General features: G+C 36.5%; 1 pseudogene; it reads right to left on the bottom strand.

Annotated features, from left to right (window-relative positions):
- Positions 1–1,059: 1,059 nt before the first annotated feature.
- LOC113892800 lies at positions 1,060–1,751 on the bottom strand (annotated as a pseudogene).
- Between the last annotated feature and the right edge of the window lie 11,720 nt (positions 1,752–13,471).

Here is a 13,471-nt window from a genome sequence, read left to right as displayed (position 1 = left end):
CCAGGAAACATTCTTCAAGATAACTAGGCCTAGGGAGAGAAAAAAGCAAAGATACTTCAAGGAATTTTGTTTTTTAGAAGCAGATAAGCTTATTAAGTAGAAGTTATGCTTCATGGTAATTAACCAGTTACAAGTGCATTTAAATGCATGTGTGTGGAAACCATAGAAGTCAGAATTGTCTTGAAAGTCCAGTGTTCTGGCTCAGCACGTGCCAGTTGCCAGTGCAACCCAAGGTGAAACCATACATGCAGGAAATTCAGGGCAACAATGACATCAGGCTGGATTGGCAATTCCATATTCATTGTTACAGGTAAGCATTACAGAATGTGAAAGTCTAAAGACCAGAAGACTATTACTAAAGTGATTCTTACTACAGATCCTTACTTCTACTTAATACTTCCATAGGTTTCTGCTGCTGCTGCTAAGTAGCTTCAGTCAGGTCCGACTCTGTGTGACCCCATAGACGGCAGGCCATCAGGCTACCCCATCCCTGGGATTCTCCAGGCAAGAACATTGGAGTGGGTTGCCTTTTCCTTCCCCAATGCATGAAAGTGAAAAGTGAAAGTGAATTCTCTCAGTTGTGTCCAACTCTTCCCGACCCTATGGACTGCAGCCTACCAGGCTCCTCTGTCCATGGAATTTTCCAGGCAAGAGTACCGGAGTGGGTTGTCATTGCCTTCTCCAACTTCCACAGGGCCCAGGTAGCAAATCCTCAACTCTGGGGCCATTTCACTATCTTACGCATCCGGTCCCATCACTTCATGCGAAAGAGATGGAGAAACAGTGGAAACAGTGTCAGACTTTATTTTTTGGGGCTCCAAAATCACTGCAGATGGTGACTGCAGCCATGAAATTAAAAGACGCTTAGTCCTTGGAAGGAAAGTTATGACCAACCTAGATAGCATATTCAAAAGCACAGGCATTACTTTGCCAACAAAGGTCCGTCTAGTCAAGGCTATGGTTTTTCCTGTGGTCATGTATGGATGTAAGAGTTGGACTGTGAAGAAGGCTGAGCGCCAAAGAACTGATGCTTTTGAACTGTGGTGTTGGAGAAAACTCTTTTTTTTTTGGTTTAGTATGGTTTATTAAGCTGTGCCTTAGTACAGACGCTGGGGCTTGCCCATAGTGCTTTTAATGTACAAGGCCCTGACATTCTGCCAATTTTTCTTGAGCAATGACACCAGGAAGTTGACAGCTAAGTGGATGTTGTACACAAGCTCATCATCTGTCATCTTCACGTGGCCAACAGCCACTGCCAGACACAGCACCTTCTTCATCTGGAACTTGATCGTGGACTTCACTTCATCAACTTTGGCCACCATGTTCTCATTGTGGGTCAGCAAGGAAGGGAACTTGCCAACCTTGTTCAGGCCTGGGCCCAGGATTCGGGGGATCTGCTTGATCAGAGACTCTGAAGCCAAAAAGGCATCATATTTCTTGGCCAGCTTCTTGACCAGTTTCTTATTCTTGTTGAGTTTTCTCAGCGCCTCGATGTCCGTGTGGGGGATATCCACAGCCTTGGCCTCATCACAATGCTGCTGGTCCCCCAAGACACACACGGAGAACTTGGGGCGGGGAGTGGACTTAAGCCTGACGGTGCCCGAGAAGCGTTTGTCCTTCTGAGGGTCATAGTTCTTCAGGCTGATCTGAAGCTCCACCGTCTCCAAAAACTTTCTGTGCTTGCGCTGGTTCCCGTGCAGGACTTCCCTCACTGCCTCATAGAGGGTGTCGCGGGAGACTTTGCTGCTCATAGTTCTCTATGCCGCGATAACCGGAAAAGAGAGTGGAGAAAACTCTTGAGAGTTTTGCAAGGAGATCCAACCAGTCCATTCTGAAGGAGATCAGCCCTGGGATTTCTTTGGAAGGAATGATGCTAAAGCTGAAACTCCAGTACTTTGGCCACATCATGCGAAGAGTTGACTCATTGGAAAAGACTCTGATGCAGGGAGGGATTGGGGGCAGGAAGAGAAGGGGACGACAGAGGATGAGATGGCTGGATGGCATCACTGACTTGATGGACGTGAGTCTGAGTGAACTCCAGGAGTTTGTGATGGACAGGGAGGCCTGGCGTGCTGCGATTCATGGGGTCGCAAGGAGTCGGACATGACTGAGTCACTGAACTGTACTGAACTGAACACTTAAATGGACCACAGAAACTGTAAACAATCAATGGTCCTTCTGATGCCCATGGCAGGAAGATGCCAGCTGTCCTCTTGGGAAAGTGCAGTTTCATTTAACTGGTGTCAACATTTGATACTATAAATCTTCCATCTGAAGATTGTCTTCTATGTCAATTAGTACCAGTTTATTTGAAATAGATTTCTTGGTGTTAAATATTTAGGAAACATTACTTCAAGGAGTTAAAGACAGGCTGTAAAATAACACTTCAGACATTATCACACTGTTATATCAAACAGATGTGTCATTTTAAACATCACAAGAATTATAAACTAGGTCTCAATGTTCCATATATTTTCAGTTAATGACTATAATTATCAAAAATGTTATTTTTAATGTATGTGATTTACACAAAAATTCATTTTAGAGGACATGATTTTGATTCACATTTTCCTCTTTCAATATAGCATATTTTTATATCCATTAATATTTTCTTGCTTGGAAATTTTTTATATCTTGTCCTATTTTTTAATTTACATTTAGAGACTTGATGTATTCTGGATACTAATCTATTTTCAGTTATAATTATTTTTTATAATTTAAGGGGTTTTTCTCATAGACTATTTTTAGCATAGCTTCAAGTTCACAGGAAAATTAAGGTACAGAGAGCTACCATATACCCACTGCCCCCACACCCAGTTTCTGCCACTAGCAATCCCACATCAGGGTGGCACATTCATTACACTTGATGGACCTATATTGACACATCAGTGTCACCTAAACTCCATACTTTACATTAGGGTTTATTTTTAGAGCTGCATTTTCCACTGGTTTTGACAAACACCTAATGACATGAATTCACCATTATATTATACAGAAGAGTTTCACTGACCTAAAAATTATCTATGATTTGCTTATTCATCCCTCCCTCTTACCCAACACCTACCTTAACATAGGTTATTTTCTATATCCAATGAGAATTTGCCTTATGACACAGAAAACAAACCCCTGGTGCTCTGTGACAACCTAGAGGGGTGGGAGGGAGGTTCAAGAGGGTGTGGAATAAATATATGTATATACCCTTGGCTAATTCATATTGATGTATGGCAGAAACTAACATAATATTGTAAAGCAATTATCTCTCAATTAAATAAATAAATTTATGATAAATATATATATATATTTAAAGAAATATATATATATATATTAAGTGAAAATGAAAAGAATGAGAGGGGACAAATAGAAAAATACATATAAAAGAGTAAATTGATAATGAAGTTTTCCTTGGGATAAAATAGAGTTGGGTTGAGTGGATTGGGAATGCCAGGGAGAAAGGGCAGACTGCGTTTGGAAATGGGAAGTCAGTAGTGACTTGAGAAAGAAGAGGGAGTTAGTTATGTGGGTATCTGAAGAACAGCCTTTCTGCAGATGAACTAGCAGGTGAGTGGCTCTAAGATGGAGCACATCTGCCTTTATGCAGGATCAGTGAGGGCCAGGAGGACTGAATCAAGGTGAGGAATTAACAGGAAGTCCAATTACTCAAGTGTTTGCATCTAGCCATTCAATGAATTTTGCTTATTTGGAGTTTCTTCTGAGTGAAATGGCAAGACACTGGAGAATTCTGAGCAGAAGAATGACATGGTTTGATTTATGATTTAAAAAGATCACACTGGATACACCCTTGAGGACAGAATAGTGTGAAAACAGGCATTTAAGAAATATACTGTAATCTGGCTTCCTGGGAAGCCACTAGGAAGGGTTGCTGCCACTTAGGAAGGGTGTATCCAATGTGATATTTTCAAATCATAAATCAAATCATGTCATTCTTCTGCCAATGCAGGAGACATAATAGCTGTAGGCTGGACCGCTGGTTCCATGGAAAATCCCCTGGAGGAGGGTATGGCAACCCATTACAGTATTTTTACCTAGAGAATAACATGGACAGAGGAGCCTGGCCAGCTACTGTCCATAGAGTCTCAAAGAGTCGGACACAACTGAAGGGACTTCACACTCACACATGCAGACGAAAAGATCACTGCATAGTTGGATTGGGATATAGTGGACATAGTGAAATGTGGCCATATGATGCGTTTATCTTAAAAGACAACAGATTTTCCAGAAGACTAGATGTGGAGTGAGAGATGGAGGCACAGTGTTGAGTCATACATAATCCTATCTTTCCGAATTCAGTTTGTAAAGACTGATGCAAAGAATTTGGGACTTAATGCTCATTTAATCATCAGGAGCTCCCAATGCCCAGTAGCAGCTGTGCCAATAGGACCAGAAATAGTGATGATAGCATACAGGTTCAGTGGAAGTAATGTCAACAGTGGGCCTTGGACATCAGCTGCAGTGATGATGGCATTCCAACCTGACACTTATTTTAGTATGATTTGGTGTGGATCAGCCTATCTGGCCATATTGGATTCCTGCTCATATCTCAACCATTATTTGAGCTGTAAAAATATTTGAGCTATGTTTTAAATTCATTGCTACTAGGGTAACTAGAGTTGATTTCTATAAATAATAAACTTGAGTTACACAAAGATTCTTCTGAGTCTCTAAGTACAAGCACAGGGATAGTTCATTCAGTTTGTGTGTAGTGCCCATTTACATGATCATGCCTCAAATATACATTTTTGTTAAAAAAGTAATAACATTCTAGTAAAGGAGTAAATTGAGGGATGAATTAACTGATTAAATATTTGGGGTTGTATCATCTTCTGAACAGAGAAGGCAATGGCACCCCACTCCAGTACTCTTGCCTGGAAAATCCCATGGACAGAGGAGCCTGGTAGGCTGCAGTCCATGGGGTTGCCAAGAGTCAGACACAACTGAGTGACGTCACTTTCACTTTTCACTTTCCTGCATTGGAGAAGGAAATGGCAACACACTCCAGTGTTCTGGCCTGGAGAATCCCAGGGGCGGTGGAGCCTGGTGGGCTGCCGTCTATGGGGTCACACAGAGTTGGACACGACTGAAGTGACTTAGCAGTAGCAACATCTTCTGAAATGCCTAGGAATTTTCTACCATGAAATTTATTATTTACAACTATATATCAGTTCAAAATGGGGTATATTCAGAAGGCAAAAGGGTAGCATATATAATTCAAAGCAAAAAAGTAATATTTTTATTGTTAAAAATAATAAAACTACTTTATATAATTTTATGCACAGTATAAGATCTGCATAAATCTTAAAGCATGTATTCTGTTAATACATGTATTCTTGATTTTCATACCTCATTAATTAGAAGAGCAGTTTTAAATTTTAGTTTATACAAAGTTAAAAAATAAAATAAAATTTAAAAATTTTTAAAAATAAATAAATTTTAGTTTATAGTCTGAAAGCTTTGTCTTTTTTTTTCCCCTAATTAGTATTCCATAAACCCTAAAAACCTAATTTTATCATTGTTCCTTGTTCTATTTTATACACAGACATACACTTTATATATATACATATATATATATATATATAGTACTTTTGTAACTGTAAGAGAGTGTATACTTCATCAAAAAAGCTGCAAGTTCTTAAGTGGCTAAAATCACAGACATGAGTACCATTGTGTTTCTATGATGGAAGAATCTCCTCATTTTGACTTCAAGGCTTCAGATAATGTCTTCAAGAATATAAATGCATTTTTATACACCTAAAAAAATCCCATTTCCTAGGCTAATTGGAGTACATGAACAAGGGTTAAATATCTCTTGTTAATTAAACTTGTTGACTTTGTGTTTCCCTGAAAACATTTTCCTAAAGATTGCATATGCTTTGCATCATTTCCGGAGATAATCCCCTGTTATTACTTTGAAGCCTTGCTCAAGCAGTGGTAAGGAATTGAGAAGGTAATTTTTCTATCATCTGTTGATTAAATATCAATCCTTTAGTAGGCCTGTGTAACTTGACTGTGACCTTCACAAGTGTTTATCTTTTTTTTTTCTCTCCCACTTATGTGAGTTTGAAAGGTTAGTCAATGTTTGTGTTAGGTAATCACACCCCTGCCTATATAGAACAAGGTTCTCTGGTCAAGTATTTTCACTGGAGAGAAGGACTTATACAGAGTATACATTTGGCATATTTCACAATGGTTACTTTACCCCTTGCCAATCAGGAGGGAAGTTTTCTTAACTGTTCAATGTGAGGAACTTCTTTCTGGGTTCCTGGAGCAAAATCCTCCCAAAATGTGAGATCCCCCTCCAAGACTGAATCATTTTAGGGGTTTTTCACTCTCAGGTGTCCAAACTTGGCCTCCAGTAATTTATCAAAATTATCATTTAAGTGTTCTACCAGTTTATGGCTCTGGCAGCTTCTCTTTCTGGTTAGCTGTGTTTCTCTATATAGCCTGTCTCTCCGGATTTTAAGGTAGTGATATGGCTTATAATCTCAATTTTCTGATAAATCTAAGAAAAACATTGATTTTTCAATTTAGCATTTACCTTGAGCCCTCAGGACTTCTAAGCTGTTTATATGTCATAGCTGAAACTCAAGTTCCATTTTTATGCTTTGACCTCATGAAAATAAAACAATATTCAGCACATAAAAGATAGTAAGAATGTGGAATACATAGACAGTTGCCCTTGTGTAAGGAGAAGTTGGAATTAGTAGAAAATGAAATTGGAAGTGATGTCATCAGTAGGACAATAATAATAGGATAAGTAGAGAATAGAGTAGAAGAGGTATCAGTACTGTGTCTTCTAAAAAAAAAGCGAACCAAAGGCAAAAAAGACCAAAAAAACTGTGTATAATATTGTAGTGTGTGTATGCATATATAATAAAGCTTTGGAGAACCTATGATAGAGGAGATCTTGAAATTAGGACAATAACTAGAGTATTTTAGAGCTATCTCATTCACATTGGGGTTATTGTCCTAGTGATTCCATATAATTAGTGTTTAAAATAGCTCTCATTGCTTAGAGTAAATTTATTAGATTAATGTCTTATTTTCATTTAATATGCTACCTAGATGACTCACTTTCACTTATTTAACAGATAATTATTAAACATACACTGGAGATAAGCATGTATTTGAGATGAGATCAAATGATTTTTAAAATAAATTTAAATAACCTTGAATAATGTATTCTTTATGTATTCTTTTACTACAAGAAAATATCATGTAACTACAAGTGATAATTGAGAGCTCACAAGTCTTTTTTATTAATACACCTTTATGACTGTCAAGATTGTGATATTAATTATATAAACTTGTGGCAAATATTTCTTTAAGAGACAGAAATATATGTAATAGTAAGAATTATGTTAAGGCCATAAAGAAATATAATAGAATATGCATCTAAGACCTTCAAACAAAAGTGAAGATGATACTATGTTACTCTAATTTGCAATTGATAATTATTTACTTTGAACATATTTTATGTTCAGTATATATGAATACTCTTAATTTTCCACAATTATAAATTTGCTCCATATTTTCCTATAATAAACTTTATATACTTTAAAATGAATTAACACTATGTACTAAAGAATTACAAATCAAAAGCCAAGATGAGTACTGTTTTCTTAATTATGACATGAATTAATCATGATTTTATAAACATGAGCCATCATTCCATTGACAGTTCACTTAAAACTGCATAAAACACAATTAACAATATATCCGGTTTAACTTTGGCAATTAACATTTACTTTTTTAGTGTTCTTTAGATTTGCATTGAGATGATAGAACATTTTCAATCCCTCTGAGACTGAAAACAGTTGAGAATCACAGTTTAGAGGAAGAAAATTTAATAAATTAAGCAAGACAGTAACTAAAGACCATAAAAGAAAGATAAATAGATTGGGCTATATCAAAATGAGTATATGTAAAGTTGCAACAAACACATTTATATACAAAAGAAAATGTTTCCAAGTCCTGAAAAAAATATTAAAATAGCAAATATACATTTATCACCTACAGAGCAACAAGAAACAAGATGAACACCCCAAAGAGTATATGGGTAAAGGCATATACAAGCATTTTGTAAAAGAAGCAATGATGATAACCAAATGTAAAAAATCACATAGGCTTGTACAAGTAAGGAAATAATTAAAAACTGAAATAATAATATAATATTTTTATCTACTTAGATTGGAATGCTTAACAAACTTTTCAGTCCCAAATCTGATAAGCATATAGATAAATAAATATTTTTACAAATACATGAATATGAGTCATTGTAAACTTCTGGAGCACAATATTGCTATCAATTTTAGCATTGAAAATATGCGTTATGGTTGATGTACATGTAATACTTTTAGCAATCACTCTATACTTAATAGACTTTCCAGGTGGTGTTAGTGGTAAAGAACCCACCTGCCAATGCAGAGGACATAAGAGAACGGGTTCTATTTCTGGATTGGGAAGATCTTCTGGAGGAGGGTATGGCAACCCACTCCAGTATTCTTGTCTGAAGAATCCCATGGATAGAGGAGCCTGGCGGGCTACACTGGGTCACCAAGAGTCAGACACGACTGAAGTGAGCAAACATGCACTTTCAGTTAATGTAATAATAATGATTATGCACAAAGAGGCATGCCAAGATTTTGCCACTATAGCATTAATTATAGTAATAAAACAAAATAAAGCAAAGCATTTTAGACATTCATTAATAAGGACATGCTGAAATAAAATAACATACATCTATACTATGCATTACTAAAATTCATAAAAGTTGGAACTATGAGTTTTTAAATCAATCTATTAGTTAATAAATCTATTTTGAGATGGGGGAGAGTAGCTTAAAAGGTTTAAATGTTATGAACATTTGTATTGTATGACTTTTTGTTTATTTTGTTTGGCTCTATTTAAAGCTCTTTGAGCCACAAACAGTAGAAAATCTAACTAAAATTAAATTATACCACAGGTAATATATTTGATAACATACAATGGAGTAACAAAGTTTCAACTTTCATTAGATCCAGCAGTTTAAAATATTTTCATGGGCTCAGATTTTTTTCAGTGATTTTATTTTCCCTTCTTTGTCAACTTCATTTTAGAACTTTTTCTGTTTTGATTGTAGAATAGCTGCCAACTGCAATCAGTGCTACATTCATCTTTCTTGTGTCTATCTATAATGTTTTACAATAGCTCACACTCTTAAAATCAAAGGGAAATTTTCTTAGAATCTTAAGCAGACTCTAAAAAATATGGTATATGTCCTTCCTGGACTACTCCCTGGAAATGTATATTGGGACACTTTATATCATTCAAACCCCAAAATAAAGTTGAGTGTTGTGTCATTCTTTCTTATGGCACATAACTGCATGGGGAAGGGGTAATTTCATACCTCAAAAATGACTCTGTGTTATGAGAAACTGATGCCAGGTTAGTAATAAAGATTACATATTGCATGAACACATAGAGAAATATTCAAACCATGTTTATCAAAATGTTAGCAGTAGTTTTCTCTAAGTGCAGGTACTTGAATATTTAATAGTGGAAATGTACTATTTTATAGCTAGATTAAAAAATACTGCTCTAAGGGTTTTTTCCTCAGCTTTATTGAAATATAATTGACATATACTGTGTAATTTTAAATTATACAGTATGATGATTTGATATATGAATACTTTGTGAAATTATCATAATAAGATTATTATGGTAATTATAACAAAATATTATTGTAATAGGGAAGAACAAGTCTGACCCCGTATCAGTTCTGTTCCTTTTACTTTAGCCTTTGTGCTCTGTTGCCTGTGCATAGTCATGCTAGATCTGCATCTTTCATAAAAGAATGTTGCTTACAGCCTGAGAGATACATGATAGCCTATTCTCAAGGCTCTAATCTTGATCACTGATCAAATACAAGGAACAATATTTGTCTTATTGGAAGTTTACAGGAACATCCTTACTTGATCTACCTGATAACTGCAAGAACAAAGGATTCTGATACCAAGAAGTTTGTAACAACTAACCATGCCCCTCCCTCACCTTCCCTTTAAAAGTACCTGACTGAAACCCTTCAGAAAGTTCAGGTTTTGGGGGGCACAAGCCACCTACATCCTTGCATGATACTTCAATAAACCTTTCTCTGCTTCAGACTCCAGCATTTCAGTTTGTTTGGCCTCCCTATGTGTCAGGCACACAAGTTTACATCTGGTAACAGTATTGATAAGTTAATACATCTATTATCTCACATAATTACCATTCGTGTGTATATGTGCGGTGAGAACATTTAAGATCCACTCTTTCAAATTTCAAAAATACAATATAATTTTGTTAATTATAGTCACCATGCTGTATATTAAATCCTTAGAACTCATCTTATAAATGGAAGTTAGTAACTTTTGACCATCATCTGCCCATTTCCTCCAAACCCCCAGACCCTGGTAATTACCAGTTGACTCTTTGTTTTGATGACACTGACATTTGTATTCTGTATGTGAGATCACACAATATTTGTGTTCTCTATCCAACTTATTTCACTTAGTATGATGTACTCAAAGCTCATTCATGTTGTCAAAAATGGCTTTTTTTTCTTTTTATGGCTGAATAATATTTCATTGTATATAGTGTCATATTCGGAGAAGGCAATGGAACCCCACTCCAGTACTCTTGCCTGGAAAATCCCATGGATGGAGGAGCCTGGTAGGCTGCAGTCCATGGAGTCGCTAAGAGTTGGGCACAACTGAGCGACTTCACTTTCACTTTTCACTTTCATGCATTGGAGAAGGAAATGGCAACCCGCTCCAGTGCTCTTGCCTGGAGAATCCCAGGGACGAGGGAGCCTGATGGGCTGCCGTCTATGGGGTCGCACAGAGTCAGCCATGACTGAAGCGACTTAGCAGCAGCAGCTGTGTCATATTTTCCTCATATATTTATCAATTAATGGACAGGTTGTTTCCATACCTTGGTGCTGTGAAAAACTGCGGTGAATGTGAGGATACATATAATCTCTTGCTCCAAGTTTTTAAACATAAATTTTATTGGCAAACTATCTAGTGGAAATTTAATCAAACTTCATTATTTTTGGTAACCTGCTCTGAACTCCTTCATATAATTGGGAAATTAACCACTCATGAAATCTGGTTCTATGTAGAGTTCACCTTCAACTATAGAACAGGGAAAGAGCAGATACTTATTTCCTCAATCTCTCTTGTTTAGCAAATTAAATCCAAACTCCTAGTCTTTGAACTATTTTGATGAAAAACAGAATAGAGTGTGGATAATTAACTCTGAATCAGCAACAAAGGTGATGTCTAATTTCCAGAAGTAGTAATTGCTATAGAACCTGTGGGGCTCCCATTGTCCAGTGCTGGCCCTGTCTACAGTGAAGTCAGAAATTAAGTGTTTGGAAACAGTGGAAATGATGTCCTTACTCAAAGGGTTCTGAAGTTGTTTTTTTTTTTTTACTTTAGCTGTGACTTAAAGCCTTCTTTGTTCCTTTCTATTTTCCAAGACAGATTCTCCACTTTTTTCTGCATTACTCTGAGTGATTCTGTACTAAAACTGCTTTTGCACTTAAATCTGCTTGAACCAGTGTCATTTGCAATCAAGAACTGGGATGGATAACATATGCAATAAAGTGGAAAAGATATTTGCTTTATGAGCTGTATTTGCTTTATAGTTAGACTTTGTATATCAGAATCTAGATAAGAAATTTGAAAGCACATGAACTGGCTCCAGCATAGCATTATTTTAAACTGCAAAGCTATTCTTATCATACTCACAGAATTAAGCATAAAAATAGTACTAAATATTAGTTCTAAATGTAGGAAGATTCTCCAACATTTTGGTTCATTATAGAGAACATATTTAGTTCATTAGTAAGGCAATGAAGGCTTGTCAACTTTGCACATGTTGATAATATTGCGCTTTGGATGTGGGAGTTCATAGAACTATGGGAGTTGATATCATCTTAATCTTAAAAGAGGATTAAAGAAATCCCAAAACCAGTGCAGAGATGTGTCTTTATACTAACAAATGTAATCTTATGATACTGGGTGTGATTTAATTAAACAATAATGCCTTTAGCCACAACTTCCTAGGGCACAGAGGGATATTCCATGGGAGTGGTCAAGGTGCCCATGTTTAGCATTGAAAGACTCGTGTCTGTTGTAAAACTTAAAATGGGGAGGGCTCCACCTAAAAGTAAAATTTCTGGCCTGTGGCCACAGTTCCTGAAAAAAATAATTACTTTGATAAAATAATATATGGGCAAAAAAGAAAAAAAACACCCCTGATGAACACAGAGTGACTAGGTTTGAGACAGAGTGAGAATGAGAGTGAGAGTGAGAGATACAGTCAGTGACTCATAACATGACAAAAGCATAAGTGACATTTCTTTAAATGATCAAGCAGAAATTCAGTTCTACCATTTAAAATCTGAAGACTAAAGTTTTTACAAAATTTCTTTGTGCAAGTGTTTTTAGAGGAGAAAAAAATAAGTTTTATAATAAGAAGTTAGAAAGAAGCAAGAAGTTGATAACACTGGCAGAAATATGAAAGACACAAAATGTTAGCATTTATTTTGTGCCAGACCCCACTAGAAGAGTTCTTATTTAATCTTCACAAAAATCCAATGAGATGTGCAATTATCATCTTTAATTATCAGATATAAAAACTAGGTGCAGAGATACTGAACAGCTTCCAAGAGTACACAATAAAGGAAAGAGCTGAGATTTCAGCTAGTACCCTAATTCCAGAATGTACACTTGACCACTACATTGTATGACCAAAGAAAGACACGAAAAATCTGTAGAAAATTTGAATACAGAATAGGACAAAGAACAAAAAGCCTCTCAAATTAAAAAGGCATGAGTCAAAATACACACAGACCATATATATATGCATACCTGCTAAGCTGCTTCAGTCATGTTCGAATCTTTGTGACCCCATGGACTTTGGCCCACCAGACTCCTCTGTCCATGGGATGCTCCAGGCAAGAATATGGGAGTGGGTTGCCATGTCCTCTTCCAGGGGATGTTTCCGACCTGCATCTCTTACATCTCCTGCATTGGCAGGCGAGTTGTTTATCACTACCACCACCTGGGAAGTATATATATATATATATATATATATATATATATATATATATAAAGATCCCTTGGAGGAGGGCATGGCAACCCACTCCAGTATTCTTGCCTGGAGCATCCCATGGACAGAAGAGTCTGGCATGCTATAGTCCATAGAGTTGCGAAGAGTCAGAAACAACTGAAATGACATAGCATGCATGCACATATATATGTGTGTGTGTGTGTGTTTGTGTGTGTATGTGTATCCCAAATCCATGAGAAACAACATCAATAGCCCTAAAAAATGAACCACAAATACATCATAGTATGTGTTTGTTTAATGCAGCTATCTGGTGAAAACAGTCATCTCTGGGTTTTCCTGTTGAGCATGGTTTCACACA

The sequence above is a fragment of the Bos indicus x Bos taurus genome, chromosome 1, assembly GCF_003369695.1.
Source record: "Bos indicus x Bos taurus breed Angus x Brahman F1 hybrid chromosome 1, Bos_hybrid_MaternalHap_v2.0, whole genome shotgun sequence".
Classification (NCBI taxonomy): Eukaryota; Metazoa; Chordata; class Mammalia; order Artiodactyla; family Bovidae; genus Bos; species Bos indicus x Bos taurus.
Note: the sequence above shows the minus strand (reverse complement) of the source record. Positions and strands in the feature narration are given on the sequence as shown.